Genomic DNA, 20,340 nt, shown 5'->3' with positions numbered 1-20,340 from the left:
AGAATCTAGGCTGGCTAATGAAAACAAGTCTTGCATTGTCAACTACAGATTTTGTACACAATAAGTGGAACCTGGGGCACCAACGCTGTCCCAGTATGATTCAGATTTCGAGATAACATCACATGGAATTAACAAAACTGAAGGACCCATGCATTCCTTTGTTCTTTCTGTACTTATTTCTTTTTTTCAATTTAATCTAAGTAAAATGCCAAGGAATATGTGAGTCAGTTCCTTGAGTTAATCCACCCTCTGGAGCTCAAGGACACTGTGGTTTAAATGGGCTATCAGGAACAGAGAGGCACTTACTAAATACTTAATAGCAAAACACATCTGTTGTTACACTGCTTGTTATATTAAGCATTAACCACCACAATGTTGACAATATTAATACATTTAAAAGCCTTGTCACATCCCATTGCTGTTGCAGAAATTCTTGGGACCAGCATGATGTAAACAAAAAGAGAACTTAGCACTGAGCTGACTAACGCGAAGAATTATTACAGAACACTGGTGGCTAACCCAACCACACTTATCAGAAATAAAGACTGGAGAGGTTTGGGATTTTTTTTTAAAAAAAAGTTGCAAAGTTATACAACCTATTTATATCTGAAAAAGAGAATGAAATAGCAGTGTATTATTTGAATCACACGGCCAAAATTTGTTCTCTGATAGATGTTGGTAAGTCAAGAGTGGTTCTATAGATTTCAAGTAGACAGCATGTGACACTCATGTAAGAGATCAGAATTAGACACCAGTGACACTGGTGTAAAGTGAAGATGGATGGTCCTGTGTTAGGCAGTCAGCCTAGGTTCAACTCTCTGCTCTGCCCACCACTTCCTGTGAAACCTTGGGCAAGTCACTTAGTCTCTCATGTGTCTGTTCTCCATCTTTAAAATAGGATACTAGCACAACCCTACAGGGCCGCCCGGGGGAGGGGGGGAGGCAAGTGGGGCAATTTGCCCTGGGCCCCACAGGGGCCCCCACAAGTTTTCAGGGGCCCCCAGGAGAGGCCCCCTGAATCCTCTGGGTGGCCCTGCATCCCTATCTCATAGGGGTGCTATTGAGAATATCTACATTACAGATTGTGAGGCACTCAGCTACCATGTTAATTGGGGCCATATAAGTATGTTAGGTGGATAAGTGAGAAGAGAAGAGAATCAGCCCCAGTGAGTTAAATTCTGCTCTCAGTTACAGTATAAATCCATGGATTTCACTTGAGCTACTCCTAATTTATACACTGGTATAGGTGAGAGGAGAATGAGGCTCGGATTGTTTACAGGAAGGCTGACAAATTGCTGAAACTGGAAAATATGAACCAGAATCAAGCAAAAGAAGATTCCAGATTGGGAAGAGCAGCAAAAAAATCACATGGAAAAACTTGAAATAAATAAGCGAGCCAATTAATTAATTGTGAGTTATAATTATGCAGGCATCTCATAAAAACAGAACAGTACTGAGGCAGCTTTTCATTATTAGCCCAAAATGATTAGCTGTCATAGCAATGCTTACGTAAATAAATACTGAAGCAAAGCATTTTGTCAGATTGCCACTGCAACTTTTACAAACTCAGGGCTTGTCTATACTTACAGTACAGCTGTGGTGCTTAGTGAAGATGCTACCTCCCATCAGCATATGTACTCCACCTCCCCTAGAGACAGTAGCTATTATTGACAAGAGAAGCCATCCTTCAACATAGCACTGTCTACACTGGGAGTTTGGTCGTATACCGGCCCATTGTACTGCAGCCTACACTAAATGAGTATGAGGACATAGAACTTACACAAACTGCTCTAAGGAACTAAAAATGTAGCCAAGGACATGTAGAGTGTTGTGTATTTGGTTGTTATGGTAACAGAATCTTGTTGTTGGTATGGCAACTGAGTTAGATTATTAGGGGATAGCCCAGTCAGTTTTGGCTGGTTTGTTCAGTTTAGTGTGTGGCAATAAATGACTGCTTTTAAGGTCTACGTCCCTCTGTGTCCCAAGTGATTTCTTCTAAAACTGCTGGCCCCAAGGATACAACAAAGTGGCAATGAGGATGGGATTCCTGTGCTGCCCCAGCAACAGAAGGAAGTAGAAGTCAAGGAACAAAAACAAAACACAACACCTTTTTGCTGTTGGAAGGGGGTGAGAACTGGCTTGTTTGCATTGACTGTGCAAACTGAAACTAAAACCATGGCTACACTGACAGGGCCATTGGAACCTTTTGTGGAGATTACAGTGCAATGGCACATATATACTGAGCGTTTTGAGCTTTTTGTTATTGCAAATGACATTACAGAAGAGAAGAAGGTGCCAATATTCTTAAGTGTTGTAGGGGCTAAGACCTACTCCCTGCTATGCAGCTTACTACACCCTGTTAAGCAGGAGATCAAATCTTACAGTGATACTGTGGAAATCCTGGGGTCCCATTTTTCTCCAAAACCATTGGCAATTGCTGAAAGATATAGGTTCCACAAAAGAGACCAAAAAGAAGATGAAATAGTTATACAATTTGTAGCAACTTTGAAAAAGCTTGCAGAACACTGTGAATTTAAAGAGATATTAAATGACGTCCTACATGACAGGTTAGTGTGTGGCCTGCACAGTGAAGGTATATGGAAGCGCCTATTGACAGAGGCAAGCTTACCTTACAGAAGGTGGTTGATATTGCAGTCTCCATGGAACTGGCTACAAAGGAGGCGCAATACATCGGTGCATCCCCTAGGGTGCATAAGGTGTCACAAGAACCTACCCACTGAACTGTGGAGAGTCAGGAATGTTACCACTGTGGTAAGCCGGATCACCAGGCATCAGAATGCTGGTGTAAGGACCTGGTGTGTCGACACTGTGGCAAAAAGGGACACATTGAGTGTGCCTGTAAACAAAAGAAAAAGAGGCCTGTGGTCTGGCCGACCAAAAGGAAAATCTGCATACCCTAGAGCAGACCCAGGATGATCAAGGAGACACCTCATCGCAAGAAGAAGTGCCACTGCACGGTTTGTCTTTGGCAGTGGGCTCACATGAATACTGGGTAATCCCGGTTTTGGACGGCAAACCTACACGCATGGAACTGGACACCGGTGCAGCCATCTCGCTGGACTCCGAGAGTGTGTATAAAGAAAAGCTACAGCATCTTCCACTTCAAGCAATGAAAACTGTGGAGGCTCCCCCTCCTCGAAAGCTGGTAGCCAGCTTTGCTCATTTCTAGGACTATTGAACTATTATGGAAAGTTCATCTCACCATTTGCCACACTGCTAAAACCACTTCATGAACTCCTTGGGCAGAAGAAGGCCTGGAAGTGGACTGAAGCCTGTGATGTTGCATTTAACAAAGCTAAGGGTGCATTGCTAAATTCTGAAGTTCTGACGCACTTTGATCCTTACCACTACAGTTGGCCTGCGATGCCTCCCCTTATGGAGTGGGAGCGGTCGTGTCACACATTATGCCTTCAGGAGAAGAGAGACTTATTGCTTTTGCTTCACGCACTCTAAGCAAAGCAGAAACTAACTATGCCCAAATCAAACGTGAGGCATTGGGAATCATTTTCAGAATTTGGAAGTTTCATAAGTACCTGTTTGGACAGAATTTTACTCTTCTCACAGACCATCGACCTCTGACTTCAGTTTTTGGACCCCACACAGGCATTCCCTATTAGCTGCTAGTCGTATGCAACTTTGGGCATTGTTGCTTTCCACGCACACATATGAAATCAAATATCAGAAATCCACTCTGCACGGCAATGTGGATGGTCTCTCAAGTTTGCCTTTGCCAGTCAATTTTCCAGAAGGAAATTTTTTACTTTGAACAGGTAGAGAATATACCCATCACTGCTACTCAGATAGAGAAGGCAACTTGCATTGACCCAGTATTGTCCCAAGTTATGGATCTGGTGATGCATGCAAAATCTCGATGAATCTCTCCAGTCTCACCCGACCTTGTTACCTACGTATCCAGGAGGACGGAGTTATCGATCCAATCGAGCTGTTTGTTGTGGGGGAGACGTGTCATTATCCCACCACCACTGAGATCACAGATGTTAGAACAGCTACATTCCTGTCACTGTGGAATAGTGCACATGAAGGAAATTGCATGAAGCTATTTTTGGTGGCCTGGACTGGACAGTACTATTAAAGAGAAGACAAGAGCTTGTATGTCATGTCGGGGTGTGAGGAATGCACCCCAGTGGGCACCCCTATACCCATGGGACTGGCCTGAAAACCCATAGCAACGTATTCACATTGACTTCACTGGCCCACTTGAAGGAAGCATGTTCTTGGTGGTGGTAGATGCCCATTCTAAATGGTCAGAAGTCTCTATAATGCAGTCCACTACTGCAGAGAATACTATCCAAAAACTACAGGGACTCTTTAGTCGTTTCAGTCTGCCAGAACAACTTGTGAGCGACAATGGACCACATTTCGTCTCTCAGGAGTTTCAAAATTTTATGAAGGCAAATGGGATACACCACATCACTTCACCATTATATCATCCATCCACCAATGTATTAGCTGAAAGATTTGTGCAGACAATAAAACAAGATTTGAAATTGACAAGGGGACAATTATCCATTCAAAAGCGCCTGGACACCTTTTTACTATCCTACAGAAACACACCTCATGCTACGACCAAGGCATCCCCAGCCTTTCTAATGATGGGATGACAGCTGTGCACCTGCTTTGATATGCTGAAACCTTCTGAACCCCAACAAACTGTGCAACATCAGCAGCAAAATCAAGTCATCAGGTGTGCACCCAGAGCAAAAGACCGAACCGTTAGCCCGGGACGGCCTGTTTTGGCTCGGAATTATACTTCTGGAGCTAAATGGGTCCCTGCTACTGTCATCGCTCAAACAGGACCTGTTTCCTACACAGTCTGGACTGCAGAGGATCTCACCTGGTGGCGACATGTAGATCAGCTGTTGCCAGGTCATACCAGTCCTCAGGACACATCTTCAGTTGGGTTGCCTGACTTCACCGCTTCCAGCAAGACACCAAATCAAGAGTTATCTGTTCCTGACTTTCCCCCTCTATTACTGCTGGCGGCAGAGATACCCCACTGCCTGGAACGAGCTGATACCACATCCTCACCCATTCACCCTATGAACCCTGCGCCCATTGTAAGGCCTGCGCCCAAGGCACTTTTGGGTGCAACAACACCAGAAGTCTGCTGTAACCCACCTAGGGTATGTCTACACTACGGAATTAGGTCGAATTTATAGAAGTCGTTTTTTTAGAAATCGGTTTTATATATTTGAGTGTGTGTGTCCCCACAGAAAATGCTCTAAGTGCATTAAGTGCATTAACTCAGCGGAGTCCTTCCACAGTACTGAGGCTAGAGTCGACTTCCGGAGCGTTGCACTGTGGGTGGCTATCCCACAGTTCCCGCAGTCTCCGCTGCCCATTGGAATTCTGGGTTGAGATCCCAATGCCTGATGGGGCTAAAACATTGTCACGGGTGGTTCTGGGTACATATCGTCAGGCCCCTGTTCCCTCCCTCCCTCCGTGAAAGCAAGGGCAGACAATCGTTTCGCGCCTTTTTTCCTGAGTTACCTGTGCAGACGCCATACCACGGCAAGCATGGAGCCCGCTCAGGTAACCGTCACCCTATGTCTCCTGGGTGCTGGCAGACGCGGTACGGCATTGCTACACAGTAGCATCAACCCCTTGCCTTGTGGCAGCAGATGGTGCAATATGACTGGTCGCCGTCATCGTCATGTCCGAGGTGCTCCTGGCCACGTCGGCCAGGAGCGCCTGGGCAGACATGGGCGCAGGGACTAAATCTGGAGTGACTTGACCAGGTCATTCTCTTTAGTCCTGCAGTCAGTCCTATTGAACCGTCTTATGGTGAGCAGGCAGGCGATACGGATTGCTAGCAGTCCTATTGCATCATCTTCTGCCGGGCAGCCATGAGATGTGGATGGCATGCAGTCCTTCTGCACCGTCTGCTGCCAGCCAAAGATGTAAAAGATTTGCTCCCCCCCCCGGCCCGTCTAGGGGACTCATTCCTCTAGGTCACACTGCAAGGTAGATGCAGCAAGGTAAATCTAGCCATGTATCAATCAGAGGCCAGACTAACCTCCTTGTTCCAATAAGAACAATAACTTAGGTGCACCATTTCTTATTGGAACCCTCCGTGAAGTCCTGCCTGAAATACTCCTTGATGTAAAGCCACCCCCTTTGTTGATTTTAGCTCCCTGTAAGCCAACTCTGTAAGCCGTGTCATCAGTCGCCCCTCCCTCAGTCAGAGCAACGGCAGACAATCGTTCTGCGCCTTTTTTCTGTGCGGACGCCATACCAAGGCAAGCATGGAGGCCGCTCAGCTCACTTTGGCAATTAGGAGCACATTAAACACCACACGCATTATCCAGCAGTATATGCAGCGCCAGAACCTGGCAGAGCGATACCGGGCGAGGAGGCGACGTCAGCGCGGTCACGTGAGTGATCAGGACATGGACACAGATTTCTCTGAAAGCATGGGCCCTGCCAATGCATGCATCATGGTGCTAATGGGGCAGGTTCATGCTGTGGAACGCCGATTCTGGGCTCGGGAAACAAGCACAGACTGGTGGGACCGCATAGTGTTGCAGGTCTGGGACGATTCCCAGTGGCTGCGAAACTTTCGCATGCGTAAGGGAACTTTCATGGACTTTGTGACTTGCTTTCCCCTGCCCTGAAGCGCATGAATATCAAGATGAGAGCAGCCCTCACAGTTGAGAAGCGAGTGGCGATAGCCCTGTGGAAGCTTGCAACACCAGACAGCTACCGGTCAGTTGGGAATCAATTTGGAGTGGGCAAATCTACTGTGGGGGCTGCTGTGATGCAAGTAGCCCACGCAATCAAAGATCTGCTGATATCAAGGGTAGTGACCCTGGGAAATGTGCAGGTCATAGTGGATGGCTTTGCTGCAATGGGATTCCCTAACTGTGGTGGGGCCATAGACGGAACCCATATCCCTATCTTGGCACCGGAGCACCAAGCCGGCGAGTACATAAATCGCAAGGGGTACTTTTCGATAGTGCTGCAAGCTCTGGTGGATCACAAAGGACATTTCACCAACATCAACGTGGGATGGCCGGGAAAGGTACATGACGCTCGCATCTTCAGGAACTCTGGTCTGTTTCAAAAGCTGCAGGGAGGGACTTTATTATTTATATGAGAATGAGGGGCAATCAACAGGTTATCTCAAGTGCTTATATACAAATGCACAAAGCCTTGGAAACAAGCAGGGAGAACTGGAGATCCTGGTGATGTCAAGGGACTATGACGTGATTGGAATAACAGAGACTTGGTGGGATAACTCACATGACTGGAGTACTGTCATGCATGGTTATAAACTGTTCAGGAAGGACAGGCAGGGCAGAAAAGGTGGGGGAGTAGCACTGTATGTAAGGGAGCAGTATGACTGCTCAGAGCTCCGGTACGAAACTGTAGAAAAACCTGAGTGTCTCTGGATTAAGTTTAGAAGTGTGTACAACAAGAGTGATGTAGTGGTGGGAGTCTGCTATAGACCACCGGACCAGGGGGATGAGGTAGATGAGGCTTTCTTCCGGCAGCTCGCGGAAGCTACTAGATCGCATGCCCTGATTCTCATGGGTGACTTTAATTTTCCTGATATCTGCTGGGAGAGCAATACAGCAGTGCATAGACAATCCAGGAAGTTTTTGGAAAGCGTAGGGGACAATTTCCTGGTGCAAGTGCTAGAGGAGCCAACTAGGGGGGGCGCTTTTCTTGACCTGCTGCTCACAAACCGGATACAATTAGTGGGGGAAGCAAAAGTGGATGGGAATCTGGGAGGCAGTGACCATGAGTTGGTTGAGTTCAGGATCCTGACGCAGGGAAGAAAGGTAAGCAGCAGGATACGGACCCTGGACTTCAGCAAAGCAGACTTCGACTCCCTCAGGGAACGGATGGCCAGGATCCCCTGGGGGACTAACTTCAAGGGGAAAGGAGTCGAGGAGAGCTGGCTGTATTTCAAGGAATCCCTCTTGAGGTTACACGGACAAACCATCCCAATGAGTCGAAAGAATAGTAAATATGGCAGGTGACCAGCTTGGCTTAATGGTGAAATCCTAGCGGATCTTAAACATAAAAAAGAAGCTTACAAGAAGTGGAAGGTTGGACATATGACCAGGGAAGAGTATAAAAATATTGCTCGGGCATGTAGGAATGATATCAGGAGGGCCAAATCGCACCTGGAGCTGCAGCTAGCGAGAGATGTCAAGAGTAACAAGAAGGGTTTCTTCAGGTATGTTGGCAACAAGAAGAAAGCCAAGGAAAGTGTGGGCCCCTTACTGAATGAGGGAGGCAACCTAGTGACAGAGGATGTGGAAAAAGCTAATGTACTCAATGCTTTTTTTCCCTCTGTCTTCACTAACAAGGTCAGCTCCCAGACTGCTGCGCTGGGCATCACAAAATGGGGAAGAGTGGCCAGCCCTCTGTGGAGATAGAGGTGGTTAGGGACTATTTAGAAAAGCTGGACGTGCACAAGTCCATGGGGCCGGACGAGTTGCATCCAAGAGTGCTGAAGGAATTGGCGGCTGTGATTGCAGAGCCATTGGCCATTATCTTCGAAAACTCGTGGCGAACCGGGAAGTCCCGGATGACTGGAAAAAGGCTAATGTAGTGCCAATCTTTAAAAAAGGGAAGAAGGAGGATCCTGGGAACTACAGGCCAGTCAGCCTCACCTCAGTCCCTGGAAAAATCATGGAGCAGGTCCTCAAAGAATCAATCCTGATGCACTTGCATGAGAGGAAAGTGATCAGGAAGAACCAGCATGGATTCACCAAGGGAAGGTCATGGCTGACTTTTCTAATCGCCTTTTATGATGAGATTACTGGTTCTGTGGATGAAGGGAAAGCAGTGGATGTATTGTTTCTTGACTTTAGCAAAGCTTTTGACACGGTCTCCCACAGTATTCTTGTCAGCAAGTTAAGGAAGTATGGGCTGGATGAATGCACTATAAGGTGGGTAGAAAGCTGGCTAGATTGTCGGGCTCAACGGGTAGTGATCAATGGCTCCATGTCTAGTTGGCAGCCGGTGTCAAGTGGAGTGCCCCAAGGGTCGGTCCTGGGGTCGATTTGGTTCAATATCTTCATAAATGATCTGGAGGATGGTGTGGATTGCACTCTCAGCAAATTTGCGGATGACACTAAACTGGGAGGAGTGGTAGATATGCTGCAGGGGAGGGATAAGATACAGAAGGACCTAGACAAATTGGAGGATTGGGCCAAAAGAAATCTGATGAGGTTCAATAAGGATAAGTGCAGGGTCCTGCACTTAGGATGGAAGAATCCAATGCACCGCTACAGACTAGGGACCGAATGGCTAGGCAGCAGTTCTGCGGAAAAGGACCTAGGGGTGACAGTGGACGAGAAGCTGGATATGAGTCAGCAGTGTGCCCTTGTTGCCAAGAAGGCCAATGGCATTTTGGGATGTATAAGTAGGGGCATAGCGAGCAGATCGAGGTACGTGATCGTTCCCCTCTATTCAACATTGGTGAGGCCTCATCTGGAGTACTGTGTCCAGTTTTGGGCCCCACACTACAAGAAGGATGTGGATAAATTGGAGAGAGTCCAGCGAAGGGCAACAAAAATGATTAGGGGTCTAGAACACATGACTTATGAGGAGAGACTGAGGGAGCTGGGATTGTTTAGTCTGCAGAAGAGAAGAATGAGGGGGGATTTGATAGCTGCTTTCAACTACCTGAAAGGGGGTTCCAAAGAGGATGGCTCTAGACTGTTCTCAATGGTAGCAGATGACAGAATGAGGAGTAATGGTCTCAAGTTGCAGTGGGGGAGGTTTAGATTGGATATTAGGAAAAACTTTTTCACTAAGAGGGTGGTGAAACACTGGAATGCGTTACCTAGGGAGGTGGTAGAATCTCCTTCCTTAGAGGTTTTTAAGGTCAGGCTTGACAAAGCCCTGGCTGGGATGATTTAACTGGGAATTGGTCCTGCTTCGAGCAGGGGGTTGGACTAGATGACCATCAGGGGTCCCTTCCAACCCTGATATTCTATGATTCTATGATTCCCAGACCAGAAAATAACTGTTGGGGATGTTGAAATGCCTATATGTATCCTTGGGGACCCAGCCTACCCCTTAATGCCATGGCTCATGAAGCCGTACACAGGCAGCCTGGACAGTAGTCAGGAACTGTTCAACTACAGGCTGAGCAAGTGCAGAATGGTGGTAAAATGTGCATTTGGACATTTAAAAGTGCACTGGTGCAGTTTACTGACTCGGTTAGACCTCAGCGAAACCTATTTTCCCACTTTATTACTGCTTGCTGTGTGCTCCACAATATCTGTGACAGTAAGGGGGAGACGTTTATGGCGGGGTGGGAGGTTGAGGCAAATCGCCTGGCTGCTGGTTACGCGCAGCCAGACACCAGGGCGGTTAGAAGAGCACAGGAGGGCGCGGTATGCATCAGAGAAGCTTTGAAAACCAGTTTCATGACTGGCCAGGCTACGGTGTGAAAGTTCTCTTTGTTTCTCCTTGATGAAACCCCCCGCCCCTTGGTTCACTCTACTTCCCTGTAAGCTAACCACCCGCCCCTCCTCCCTTCGATCATTGCTTGCAGAGGCAATAAAGTCATTGTTGCTTCACATTCATGCATTCTTTATTCATTCATCACACAAACAGGGGGATGACTACCAAGGTAGCCCAGGAGGGGTGGTGGAGGAGGGAAGGAAAATGCCACACAGCACTTTAAAAGTTTACAACTTTAAAATTTATTGAATGCCAGCCTTCTTTTTTTGGGGCAATCCTCTGTGGCGGAGTGGCTGGTTGGCCGGTGGCCCCCCCACCGCGTTCTTGGGCGTCTGGGTGTGGAGGCTATGGAACTTGGGGAGGAGGGCGGTTGGTTACACAGGGGCTGTAGTGGCAGTCTGTGCTCCAGCTGCCTTTGCTGCAGCTCAACCATACACTGGAGCATACTGGTTTGGTCCTCCAGCAGCCTCAGCATTGAATCCTGCCTCCTCTCATCACGCTGCCGCCACATTTGAGCTTCAGCCCTCTCTTCAACCTGCCACTTACTCTCTTCAGCCCCCCACCTCTCCTCCCGGTCATTTTGTGCTTTCCTGCACTCTGACATCATTTGCCTCCACGCATTCGTCTGTGCTCTGTCAGTGTGGGAGGACAGAATGAGCTCAGAGAACATTTCATCACGAGTGTGTTTTTTTTGCCTTCTAATCTTCACTAGCCTCTGGGAAGGAGAAGATCCTGTGATCCTTGAAACACATGCAGCTAGTGGAGGAAAAAAAAGGGACAGCGGTATTTAAAAAGACACATTTTATAAAACAGTGGCTACACTCTTTCAGGGTAAACCTTGCTGTTAACATTACATACATAGCACATGTGCTTTCGTTACAAGGTCGCATTTTGCCTCCCCCCACTGCGTGGCTACCCCCTCAACCCTCCCCCCTCCCCGTGGCTAACAGTGGGGAACATTTCTGTTCAGCCACAGGCAAACAGCCCAGCAGGAACGGGCTCCTCTGAGTGTCCCCTGAAGAAAAGCACCCTATTTCAACCAGGTGACCATGAATGATATCTCACTCTCCTGAGGATAACACAGAGAGATAAAGAACGGATGTTGTTTGAACACCAGCAAACATACACTGCAATGCTTTGTTGTACAATGATTCCCGAGTACGTGTTATTGGCCTGGAGTGGTAAAGTGTCCTACCACGAAGGACGCAATAAGGCTGCCCTCCCCAGAAACCTTTTGCAAAGGCTTTGGGAGTACATCCAGGAGAGCCGCAAATGCCAGGGCAAAGTAATCCTTTCACATGCTTGCTTTTAAACCATGTATAGTATTTTAAAAGGTACACTCACCGGAGGTCCCTTCTCCGCCTGCCGGGTCCAGGAGGCAGCCTTGGGTGGGTTCGGGGGGTACTGGCTCCAGGTCCAGGTTGAGAAACAGTTCCTGGCTGTCGGGAAAAGCAGTTTCTCCACTTGCTTGCTGTGAGCTATCTACAACCTCATCATCATCATCATCTTCTTCGTCCCCAAAACCTGCTTCCGTGTTGCCTCCATCTCCATTGAAGGAGTCAAACAACACAGCTGGGGTAGTGGTGGCTGAACCCCCTAAAATGGCATGCAGCTCATCATAGAAGCGGCATGTTTGGGGCTCTGACCTGGAGCGGCCATTCGCCTCTCTGGTTTTCTGGTAGGCTTGCCTCAGCTCCTTCAGTTTCACACGGCACTGCTTCGGGTCCCTGTTATGGCCTCTGTCCTTCATGCCCTGGGAGATTTTGACAAAGGTTTTGGCATTTCGAAAACTGGAACGGAGTTCTGATAGCATGGATTCCTCTCCCCATACAGCGATCAGATCCCGTACCTCCCGTTCAGTCCAGTTTTGCGATTCTGGGACTCCATCATGGTCTCCTCTGCTGATGAGCTCTGCATGGTACCTGCAGCTTCCCACACTGGCCAAACAGGAAATGAGATTCAAAAGTTCGCAGTTATTTTCCTGTCTACCTGGCCAGTGCATCTGAGTTGAGAGTGCTGTCCAGAGCAGTCACAATGGAGCACTCTGGGATAGCTCCCGGAGGCCAATACCGTCGAATTGTGTCCACAGTACCCCAAATTCGACCTGGCAAGGCCGATTTCAGCGCTAATCCACTTGTCAGGGATGGAGTATGGAAATCGATTTTAAGAGCCCTTTAAGTCAAAATAAAGGTCTTCATCGTGTGGATGGGTGCAGGTTTACATCGATTTAACGCTGCTAAATTAGACCTAAAGTCCTAGTGTAGACCAGGGCCTAGAGACAGGAGGCCTCCTCAATGCCTGGATCTTTATCTAGGGCGAACCCACAGTTACTGGGCAAAATAATCCCCAGGGTTTAGCCGGGAACGGAGGCAGTGTACCTTCCTTCTCTAGTTTAGTGTTTGTTTTATTTAGGGAATGTTCTCGTTAAGGGTTGAGGAATATGTTATGTATATGGTTGTTGTGGTAATAAAATCTTGTTGTTGCTATGCCAACTGAGTTAGATTATTAGGGGATAGCCCAGCCAGTTTTGGCTGATTTAGTCAGTTCAGTGTGTGGTAATAAATGGCTGCTTTTAAAGTTTACAGCTCTCTGTGTTCCAGGTGATTTCTTCTTAAAAATGCTGCCCCCAAGGATATAACATAGAGGATGGTGACACAGTTGGAGCTTACATTATGTTGTTAGGAGAACTTGTGATCAGTCAATAGTGTCTAAAACCTGCAAAATGGCTTCCACCCTGTTGCATATATATAAAGATACATAGAGATAATATATGTAAGCATTTCACTTGTTTTAGAGCCTGAGGACAATCTAAATGGCAGATAACCGACATTACTGTAGCAGTATGTTCCTGTAAATTGGACTGGAACAGGACATGTGGGCAGTGACAAATTCAAAGGTATATTATCAGCAATGACCTCCTTAAATGACTAGTTTATATAAACAGGGAAGGATGACTGATCAGTTAGGTGAGTGGAGATCAGTACCATCTGCCTGGTTCATCCAGAACTTGCCCTCGACCACAGAGAACTTTTTATTCTACAAAGCATCCTTTGAACATACGGGCAAATAATTTCCAGTGATTCTGTGTTTCCTTCTTCAGGTGATATCTTACCAGATTATTTTGCTCTTACAACTAAGTGATAGCCTTTAAATCTTGGTAGCATGGTAAAATGGTCACTAGTGGTTGCACTTATAGTTTTTGTATGTGGTAAAATTCTGTAGAAAGTTACTGTCGACAAATTAGCTTGATTAGAGAAGGTGGGAGAGGTAGTATCTTTTATTGGACCAACTTCTGTGAGTGAAAGAGACAAGCTTTCTAGCCAAATGGAGCTCTTCCTCAGGCTGAAAGCTTGTCTCTCTCAGTAACAGAAGTTGATTCAACAAAAGATATTACCTCACCAACCTTGTCTCTCTACTATCCTGGGACTGACATGGCTACAGAAACACTGCATACATAAATTAACTTGGTATCTTTTATATTTCAGAATCTTTTGTATCAAAGGAAGTGCCATGGTAGCCAGTGCAGGGAATTATGGGATACAAAAAAGAAAACCGATATATGGTCGAAGCTGGAAAGACTAAAGTCAGTTTGGGGCCAAACCCTAAGTGGTGCTGACCATGTTGTAAACTTTGACCATTTGCGAAAGAAGTAAACAGGGAAGCAACAGAACAGAAACCAGAAAAATAAGGCAAGAGTTGGCAGAGCTACTGATATGGGCAGAAGCTGAGGAAAGGAGGCTGACTAGGAGAAGGGTTATTTATTTATGCATTAAAAGCAAGCTCCTGCATCCCTCTTTCTGAAGCCAGAATGTTAGTAAATATGTTCATGCATTTTTGTTGGCACAGATGTTCATGCATTTTCACATATAAACAACCCAGTCAAGGAACATCTTCAGGGTAAGTGTCTTAGTAGTAACCACCTGCTTGTTTAGTTCTTTAAAATGAAACCAATCTAATCAATAGTCCTGCAGAGGAAGGGTTTTTCATGTGGGTACACCACACAGTGAATATATTTATACTGAATTCTTCGTTCCTCCAGCTATGCAATATTATACAACAGGGCTCATTCTGAGGGGAAGAATCTGTATGTTGTAACTGATAGGCCCCTGGAGGTTGCCACCTGATTTCTTCAGGATGTACTGGGATTCCAGTTCTTAGCATACATCAAAGAGAATACTTAAAGTGACAGTGAATTTGTGTTAGTGCATTCAATAAGAAAAATCCTGAGATGAAGAAAGAGAGAAATAGAGAGAGAGAAAGAATCTATCATTTAAGGCACTGGATATAAATCCATATAATAAATCAGAATTTTAAAGCGACAATGTTAAGATTAAGAGACACTTTAGGAAGAGGCCAGCAAGCTTAAAGTGAAACCCTGTCTATATTTAATTGCTGATTCCTGCTTTTCCACCTGCCACCCCACTCTGGTCCCCTGCTGCTATAGAAACAAATCAAGGTTCTGTTTTCTCAAATTTATGGTTGTGATGTTCCACTCTGGTGTTAACTGGACCGGTGATCTGCTAGGCCACTCCAATCCTTGACTCTGGGAGGCAGCCTTACCCTGCTCTGCTGTGAGAACCCCCACTCCTGGGCTGTTCACGCACAGCCTCTGGCATGCTGCCACGCAACCAAATGACACTAGCCAATATCTCCGGTCCCAGACACAACCCTGGGAACCTCCGTCTTGCATTGTCCAGTTATGCCCGCTGGATGCTGCAAGCTTATATAAGTTCGTCAATTTAACAAAGAAATTGATATGTACCAGGCTTATTCTCCCAAGGGGAGTCTCTGACACACTGCAAACCAAAGGCACTGCTTCAGGTAGAATAAACAAACAGAATTATTTACTATAAAGGTAGATTTAAGTGATTATAAGACAAAGCATAACAAGTCAGATTGGTCAAATGAAATAAAATAAAATAATATAAAATTATTTTATATTATTATTTGTATGAAATGGTTTAACCTGATTCCCCTCTCTTCTCCTAAACTTAACTGACATTTAGGGCCTCAAGTTTCTGAATCGCCTACTAGTGTTAACAGATTGAAGTAAGAAGTTCCATGCTTTCTGTGGCAAGTTCCCCCCAGGTTGCCACCGGGAACTGGGGTCCCACTGAGCCACTCCTGACCCACCCGCCGTGGCTCTCTCTTACACTGTACTGCTGTGACAAGCTGCCACACCCTCCAGGCTTCAGCCTGCACTTTTATCAGCATGCATACAGGTAGGGATACACCCAGCTGCAGTTACATGCAGGCAGGCTCTTTGCAGCTAGGGCACCTCCCAGCTCCTCAGGCACACACACCCTCTGGAGTACAAACCCAAAATTATGCCGTCTTGCACTGCACAGGAAACTGTACAGAGTTAAGCTCATAAAATTTGCCCTCTCCCTCAATATGGAGAGGAATATGCAACAGCTTTCTGCCCCTGAGTTATGATTTCCATGCACTGGTTTAGATAAAGAAAAAAAATTAACTACAAAAGATAGATTTTAAGTGACTATACGGGATAGCAAACAGATCAAAGCAGATTAGCTTGCAAATAAAGAAAACTGAGCTTAACATACTAAATAGATTGGATATGAATAGCCGATTCTCACCCTAAGTGATGATACAAGCAGGCTGCAGATTCTTTAGGGGCAAGCTGTACTTGCTTATAGTTTGGAATCCCCAGGTGTTTCATTCACAGGCTAAATATCCCTTTAGCCTGGGTCCAACATTTTCCCCAGTTCAGTCTTTGCTCCTCGGGTGTTTCCAGGAGTCTTCTTGGGTGGGGAGTCAGTGAAGAACCTAGATGATGTCACTCCCCTGCCTTATATAGATTTTGCATATGGTGGGATCCCTTTGTTTATTTCAAAGCTTGGTTCCCACGCCAGTCAGTGGAAAAATACTGACATCCGAAGATGGAGTCCAGCACCAGGTGACCTGGTCAAGTGTCTCTGTAGAGTCCCAGGAGTCATCCCCCATGGGCTGTTTGGAGCGTTCACAGGAAAGCTCACCAGATGGGAGCTAAGCCTTTCCCGTTGTGATGCAGGGGGTTGGACTAGATGAGCAGGGGGTTGGACTAGATGGGCAGGGGGTTGGACTAGATGACCTTCTGGGGTCCCTTCCAACCCTTATATTCTATGATTCTATGATGCTGAGGCATGAGGCGTACTGGCTATTTATTCAGTTCATGCTTTGGGTACAATCTTTTTCTTTCATCACAAGTCAGTGGGTGGGATTCTCCTAAAAAGATACTTTTTTTTTCTCCTCAAGAGACTGAAGGGGAAGTGAGATCTTCCCTCCATGACAGGAAAGAGGAGTAGGAAGATGAGGGGTGAAGGGGAGAGTACAGGCACAGTGTTATAATGACAGGGATTCATGGTAGCACCAGAGAGTGCTCTTTGAACTGCTCCATGATTAGAATTACATCAAACTATTTACCTTTATCAGCTTCCTTAATCCTATCCATAATGTTGACTGGTCATTCACATGTCTACTCTGTTCCACTGAGAATAAGCCTATCTCCATGAACCTCTCTCAGCAATTTGGGCTGCTCATTTCTAGCACTAACTTTGTTGCTCAGGGCTGTTCAAGGAAATATAAATCTTCTTTGAACAAGATCTTCTGAGGAATGGACTGCACATGGGACTCAAGATAAGGGACTCAAAAGGATCTTATATAGAATCATTTAAAAAAAACAACGATATCTCTACTAATACAAATTAGTACATTATCTAAATTTTTTAAAGCATAACTGTTTCAGTGATTTTTCTACAATGTCAGATTTTTACCCTGATCAGTGATTGTTCCATTTAGCACATATTCCCTAGATTAATTCATTTCTCCCATTCTAATTAACTTACATTTGTGTACAGTGAACCACATTTCTTACCTACTGGTCCAATCATATAAATAATACTTTTGTGATTGCATTGCTTGTCATTGTTTACTCTCCCTCGAGTTGTAGAACCATATGCAAATCTGGAAATCTCTCTTTCACAATGTTCGTGTCCAACTCATTTCTATACTACTGTACAGACTGGATGATGTTAAAAAATTGGGCATTCACTGCCCACAATCATTAAACATCCTGTAGTGTTTCCCATATAGTGAAACCGACACATATAGTGAGTACAGTGAAAACCACAAATACCACAAACAGTAAATACTGAGCTGAGACAATGTGCATTTTTTTCAAAACAATGCAGCAATATGTGCCTGTGCACATACACTCCCATGCTTCCATATTTCATGTACACAACATGTATACACACTATGTATTAGTATAGCATTGCAAGGGACCTTTTACAATGTCCTAAAACAGTTTTCTTGTGCATAAGGATGGCAAGTTTAAAAGAAAAAAAAAGAACAAGGAGTACTTGTGGCACCTTAGAGACTAACAAATTTATTTGAGTGTAAGCTTTCGTGGGCTAAAACCCACTTTCCAGGGGCTAGGGGTGAGTGCTGGGCCCATTAGGAAGTTGGGAATCTGTCCTTTCCAAGGTTATAGGGTCTGTTTTCTGAGTGCTCAGGAATGCTAAAATATCAGGCCTGTAAAATATCAGAATCACTTCTCCCATTTTTGGCCCTGTGGGACTGTAAGTTTTTGGATTTTTAAGTCATGACACTTTTATGCATATACCAGCTATTGCTAACCCAAGACTGAATCCTAGCCATTTGGGCTTTGAGCATGAGTAATTCTGGGAGGAGGAATTCCATATTTGGAAGGAGATGGAGGAAACATTTCTGTAGCAGTTTCTTCACACACACACACACACACACCCGCCTCCCAAAAGATGGGTATTTGAAGCTGCTCTGAGTTTTGGGATGTTAAATATTCATAGAGAGATGAGTTAGGCTCTGATTCTGCACCTTTAAATCCAGGGGTAGTTTTGCCACTGACTTCAATGAGTGTAGGATCAAGGCCTTAGAACCTAATCCAAACATACCTTAGTCAATGGAAATCTTTCCACTGATGTCAGTGGACTTTGAATCAGGCCCTTCGTGAGTAGTGAACCAGTAAGGTGGTCAAATGAGCATGATAAATTCATTTATCATGGGACCCTGCAATTTGTCATGGATATCTTCTTCATGTACATGGTATGGCGTGTTTGTTGGGGGATGTACATACACAGAAACATATAGGCCTGAGTCACATCTGACCCCAGTTTTTCTCTGGTATATCTCCATTCATCTGAATGGAGTTCATCTTAATTTACACCAGTGTAACTTAAAACAGAATCAAGTGCATATATATTTTATATACACAAACTCTTACACACATTAATTTATCTGTAGAAACACTGTTTGGATCAGAGTGTGCACATATACTAGAGAGAAAAATCTACCATTTTATTCATACTCAAAAAACTGCTTTCTAGCAGGCATACTATTTTTCCTCTTATTTGACTGTTTACCTCAGTCATTAGTCTCTGATGTGAACCTTGTCAAAAACTTATTGAAAATCTAAGTATTATATTGAGTTTCCCTTATCTATCTATCACAACCATAAAAAGCAATTGCTTTATTTTTAGGATATTTATGTCATGCTAATATACCTTTATTTAAAACATGAGGTGCAAAAATTCCCACCTCTGTATAAATCTCGTGCTGCAGTGGAGGTGTAATTTTATTATAATTCACCTTGGAATTTAAAATACTGGGCTTGGGACTGCTAAGCATCTGGTGGAGATAGACATTACATAGTATTTGAAATGTCTCCTGTATTAACAATGGTTATTTGGGAGATACAATGATTACTTGAAATAAATTGTTTCTAGTCTAATGCCAAGGCTGTGATTCACATGATCAAGTAGCAATTTTCTAAATCAGAATTGGTTATGAGCTTGATTTTGTTATGAGGTTTATTTCTTCCGAAAGTAAACAGAATGATATGTAGGGAAAACACATACTAAGTTTCCCTAATCAGACTTGTGGTGTTCTCTCCTGCTTCCAGAATGAAAGATTTTAAAAGAAAGCTGCACTTATATTCCTATTCTGAAATGTCATATGTCAAGTACCATTCCCCAGCATGCTTGTATAACCTAGTTCACATATTTGATATTAAGGATTAAGCAGCAGTTCTGAATTTCCTTGACCACCATCATGATGAAAATTGCCCTCCTAACTCATCCTACAAATGCGTGTAACGCTTAGCCATTCGAGAGGGTTCAGGTGTGCTTTGTAATACTGGAGCTCAAATCAGACATAAGAACCAGCTTCCAATGCATTTTAATACTGAGGCATAAATCATAAGAATACTACTTTTTGTTAAAAAAATATGCCTGATTTTAAAAAAAGGAGGCTATGCATACATGTGCATTTATTTTTGCACAGGCATTTATTGTAAATGCCAGTGTAAATCCGTTACACATATATTGAATAGATTTTAGATCCACTTCTGAACATACTAGATTTGCACACATACCTGCAATAAAAGTGTATGCAAAAATGTATCAGCTGGTGCATGCCCAAGATCATGTGGAGTACTTGACTCTTTCCTTCCTCACCACCCAATCACGCCCAATATATTTTATTTTAATAGTAAACAGTAAAATTCTTCTTCTTCATACAACATCAGTGAGAGATGGAATTTTTGTTTGACATAAAGCCCTAATGCTACCATTGTTACAGGTGGTTTAATCTTTCAGAAAGATTGCAGCTGTCAGCAACAGGCTGAAAAAAATAAACTTTAGTCCAAAGTATTATTTTACAAATGCAGTTTATATGCAGAACTCAGAGCTTATACACACCACTTCATGAAGATTTCCTAATACCTTACTGAGCAAAAACAAAATTTGGCTAAAATTTTCAGAACTGCTTAAGTGATATAGGCACCTAAGTCTTGTTGACTTTCAATTTGACTTAGGCTTCTAAGTCCCTTAGGTG

The 20,340-nt window shown here is 44.7% G+C and overlaps 1 protein-coding gene and 1 long non-coding RNA gene across 38 annotated transcripts in view; both read right to left on the bottom strand.

Annotated features, from left to right (window-relative positions):
- NRXN1 (neurexin 1) overlaps nt 1-20,340 on the bottom strand; it is a 1,247,341-nt gene that overhangs the window by 330,653 nt on the left and 896,348 nt on the right. The window lies entirely within an intron of this gene.
- Nucleotides 10,689-12,133, bottom strand: LOC125633528 (uncharacterized). The gene is made up of 2 exons (XR_012667487.1): nt 11,815-12,133; nt 10,689-11,226 (listed from the first exon to the last, which is right to left on the bottom strand). It is a non-coding gene; the product is annotated as an uncharacterized LOC125633528 (long non-coding RNA).

The sequence above is a fragment of the Caretta caretta genome, chromosome 3, assembly GCF_965140235.1.
Source record: "Caretta caretta isolate rCarCar2 chromosome 3, rCarCar1.hap1, whole genome shotgun sequence".
In the NCBI taxonomy this organism is placed as follows: domain Eukaryota; kingdom Metazoa; phylum Chordata; order Testudines; family Cheloniidae; genus Caretta; species Caretta caretta.
The sequence above is the reverse complement of the archived record's forward strand: the minus strand, read 5'-3'. Positions and strand labels throughout refer to the sequence as shown.